Source organism: Mesocricetus auratus, unplaced genomic scaffold (genome assembly GCF_017639785.1).
Source record: "Mesocricetus auratus isolate SY011 unplaced genomic scaffold, BCM_Maur_2.0 Super-Scaffold_100003, whole genome shotgun sequence".
NCBI classification, from domain to species: domain Eukaryota; kingdom Metazoa; phylum Chordata; class Mammalia; order Rodentia; family Cricetidae; genus Mesocricetus; species Mesocricetus auratus.
This window is the reverse complement of record NW_024429188.1, coordinates 25138312-25142841: the sequence shown is the minus strand read 5'-3', so window position 1 is coordinate 25142841 and position 4530 is coordinate 25138312. Positions and strand designations below refer to the sequence as shown.

The 4530-nt window shown below is 38.5% G+C and overlaps 1 non-coding gene across 1 annotated transcript; it reads right to left on the bottom strand.

Annotated features, from left to right (window-relative positions):
• Nucleotides 1-753: 753 nt before the first annotated feature.
• On the bottom strand, nucleotides 754-860 carry LOC121140138. Its single transcript, XR_005876957.1, has one exon. It is a non-coding gene; the product is annotated as a U6 spliceosomal RNA (small nuclear RNA).
• Between the last annotated feature and the right edge of the window lie 3670 nt (nucleotides 861-4530).

The window sequence follows — 4530 nt, the reverse complement described above, 5'->3', positions numbered from 1 at the left end:
ACTGTGTGGGGCTTTAGATGAGATTTAAGTTCTAATAATGTTTCTTTAACAAATGTGGATGCCTTTGTATTTGGGGCATAGATGTTCAGGATAGACACTTCATCTTGGTGTGTTTCACCTGTGATGAGTATGTAATGACCTCCTTCATCTCTTTTGATTGATTTTATTTTAAAGTCTAGTTTGTTAGATATTAGGATTGCTACCCCTGCTTGTTTCTTGGGTCCATTCGATTGAAAAATTTTTTCCCAACCTTTAACTCTCAGGTGATGCCTGTCTTTAAGGGTGAGGTGTGTTTCTTGTATGCAGCAGAAGGAAGGGTTCTGTCTTCGAATCCAATCTGCTAGTCTGTGTCTTTTTATGGGTGAGTTAAGGCCATTAATATTGAGGGATATTAATGACCAATGATTGCTCATCCTTCTTCGATTTGCGATGGTTGTTGTTGGTGGAATTATGTGTGGAATTTCACCCCTTTGTTCTTTTGGCTGTTGGTAGAGAGGGATTCTCTAATGCTTATGTTTTTCTGGTTGTAGTTAGCTTCCTTGGGTTGGAGTTTTTCTTCCAAAATTTTCTGTAGGGCTGGGTTAGTGGACACATATTGCTTGAATCTAGTTTTGTCATGGAATATCTTGTTTTCTCCGTCTATAGTGATTGAGAGCTTTGCTGGGTATAGCAGTCTGGGCTGGCATCCATGGTCTCTTAGTGTAGGTAGAATATCTATCCAGGACCTTCTGGCTTTCAGTGTTTCCATGGAGAAAAAATATGGAACGCTTCACGAATTTGCATGTCATCCTTGCACAGGGGCCATGCTAATCTTCTCTGTATCGTTCCAATTTTAGTATATGTGCTGCCGAAGTGAGCACAGATTTGGTCTTTTTATGGTGTCGCAAATTTCCTGGATATTTTTGGTTAGGGATTTGTTGGACTAAAGATTTTCTTTGGATGATGAATCTATTTTCCCTAGTATATCTTCAACACCTGAGATTCTCTCTTCCATCTCTTGTATTCTGTTGTTTATGCTTGCGTCTGTAGTATCTGACTATTTGACTGGCTTTTCTATTTCCAGCATTTCTTCAGACTGTGCTTTTTTATTGTCTCTATTTCAACTTTCAATCCATGCACTGTTTGTTCTTGCAATTTTTGCTTTGTCTTTTCCTCTCTTTCATTTTTTGGTTTGTCTTTTCTTCCATTTCTTGCATCATTTGGTTTGTTTTTCCCCCATTTCTTGCATTTTTTTGGTTTGTTTTTCTTCCATTTCGTTAAAAGATTTTCTCATTTCTTCTTTTAGGGTATCTATCATCTTCATGAAGTTGTTTTTTTAGGTCATTTTCTTCTGTTTTATCTGTGTTGTGATGTTCAGATCTTGGTGGTGTAGAGTTCCTCAAATCTGGTTGTTTCATATTGTTTTTTCTGTTGTTGAATTTGTTCTTGTATTGTAGTCTTCCCATTCCTTCTTTCAGTGGGTATAGGTGGGGTCTCTTCCTTTCCTGGTGAGTATGGGTCCAAAGTTCTCTTCCGGGGGATGAAATCAGATCCAATTCACTAATGGATGGGTCTTACACTCAGATACTCCCTCTGCCCTCTGCACCCTGAACTCTGCCTTCTGGGCCCAGTGGGGGTATAGGTAGGTTTTCTCAGCAGGATCCTGGTAGCTTGGTCCTCTGGGGGCAAGTTGAGATTGCTACAATTCCCAGTCCAGGAGATTCCAGAGAGGGTGAGCAGGAGGAAGTTGTGACCAGGTTCAATAAGATATTCTCTAGTTGTATGTATTTACCTGAAAACTTCATGATTTCAGTTTTCTTTACAACTGTATAGCATTTCATAGTGTATATGCATATAATTTTAGTTATCCATTTGTTGGTTAAAGGACATTTAGGTTGTTTCCAGTTCCTAGCTTTCATGAATCAATAACAATAAATGCAGCTGTGCAAGTTTCTGTGGAGTATGATGTTGTGCCATTTGGATGTATCTCAAGGAGTGGTATAGATGGGAAGATTCTTTTATTTTTAGGTTTTGAGAGTTCTTGACTTTTTTTTTGATAGTAGCTATGCCAGTTTTCAATCCCAGCATTTGTTGTCCATTTTTCTGTTTTTCTGTGGCATTCTCACTGGAATAAAATTAAACATCAAATTTGTGTTGATTTGTATTTCCCATTTTATTTGCTATTTTACTTGGGATGATAGATGAATTTTTTTTAGATATTTCTTAGCCACTTTTCCCCCTGGTATTTAACAACTCTCTGTTCAGATCTATGGCTGATTTTTCAAAGGCAGCCTTGGTTCTTTTTGTTTTTTGGATTTTTTGACGCTTTTTTAATGGAATCTTGTATATTCTACTTATCAAACCTCTGTCAGGTATATAGATGTATGCTGTGGTTCCTAGATCTATATCTTTAGGTATGAGTATATATCTTGGAGTAACACAGAAGTAGGAAAGTAAAAAGTGAATACAATGCAATGGCGAGAAGGAACTGTAGAGAGAGCGATGGGGAAGTCCTGTGTATATGTCAATAAAGCACTGTTGGCCAATAGAAAGATAGGTGGGACTAGGAGTTGAGGAGGATTCTGGGAAAGAGAGACACAGGCAGTCATGATGTATTCGCCATAGGAATAAGAGGTCCAGTCCCTTTTCTCTGGTAAGAGAAATACTTAGATTAGCAATTATGTTTAAATACGTAAGCCAGAGATAACCAGTAAGAAACCAAGCAAGTGGCCAACAGCTTTATAATTAATTTAGTGTCCTGTGTGTTATTTGGGGGTTCAGACAGTGTGGCAGGGCCCAAGAGACTGGCAAGGAAAAGGCTACACTCTACATATGGTTGTCAGGAGTGGGATTGAATTTTCACATAGAATGACAAAAGCTTAAAAGGAATTTTAGAAACAAAAAACAGAGAGAAGCGTGCCTTCTCGGTAGCAGCATTTTTCTCAGGTGGGCTCTGTTTTACCAGCTCTAAGCAGAGGCTCACACTGCTCACTTAAGGTAGCAGCAAGATTCTTTTAAGAACCTCTGCTAACAATTGAAAGGTGTGTATGTACATCTGGAAGTGGGAGTGACCACATCACCAAGCCGGCAGCTTTTGCTGGATGTCAACATAGACTGACGCAGTGAATGCTGGTCGACTACAGATAGACAAGGTAGACCTTTACAGCTGGGAAACATAAACACAGTAGCCTCAGGAAGGCCCCCAAAAGCATGAATATCCGGTCATTCCCAGTGACAGTGGAGCACAGCCTCTCCAAGGACAATTAGAAGATCCACTGCCCATTTTAAATAATACGGTACTGGATAATACATTAGCTCCAAAAGATGAATCAATTATATCAGGAGGAAAGACAAAACGTATATTTTGGCAAACTTCTATAAAATATCATAGACCCAAGTTACCAGTTAAAGTAAATAGTATGGTGATTAATGGCATTTTGGACACCAGACATGACGTCACCATAATTAATCAGATGTCTTGGCCACCAATTTGGCCTTTAAAAGAGGTTAACGTTCAATTCTTAGGGATTGGAACCCTATCCCAAGTTAAACAGAAGGAAAGAGAGGAAGGTTAAAGCCATATGTTGCAGATATTGGTATAAACCTCTGGGGTCATGATCTATTGCAGCAATGCAATATGCAGATTAACATTCCTCCTGTATCAGCTAGGAATTATAGACAAGCTCTTGGTGGTAGAAAGAATACAGTAAGGCCATACAGAAAACAGATGCCAAATGTACAGGCTGTACAGAAGCAGGATGCTAGTGCCAAACCTACAGAGCAACCAAAAGCTCTACCCTTAAAATGGCTGACAGATGAACCTGTCTGGTTGGGTCAATGGCCTATGACATCTGAGAAGTTAGACGCTTTGGAGAAGTTAGTTCAGGAACAGCTAGATGCTGGACATATTTAGGAATCAACTAGTGCATGGAATTCACCTGTTTTTGTTATCAAGAAGAAGTCTGGTAAGTGGAGAATGGCTACTGATCTTAGAGTCATCAACAAGGAAATTCAGCCTATGTGATCTCTACAACCTGGGATGCCATTACCTTCTCTAATACCTAAGGATTGACCAATTATAGTTATAGACTTAAAAGATTGCTTCTTCACCATACTGTTACAAAAAACAGACAGAAAAAAGTTCTCCTTCACAGTACCTACATATAAGTCCCGACCAGTATAGAGATTCCAGTGGAAAGTACTACCTCAAGGTATGTTAAATAGCTCAACTTTGTGTCAATATTTTGTGCTTAAATCTCTAGAAATAATTTGTAAAAATTTTCCACATTTGTTAATATACCATTATATGGATGACATATTACTGTCTGATTCAAATAAGGATACTTTGGAAAAGATGTTTGAAGCAGTAAAGGAAACTTTGCCTCGCTGGGGATTACAAATTTCCCCAGAAAATATACAAAGAGGAGAATATATTAACTATTTAGGTTATAAAATAGACACTCAGAAAATTAGACCGCAGAAAGAACAGATCAGAAGAGATCATTACCAGACTCTTAATGATCTTCAAAAACTATTAGGAGAAATCTCTCA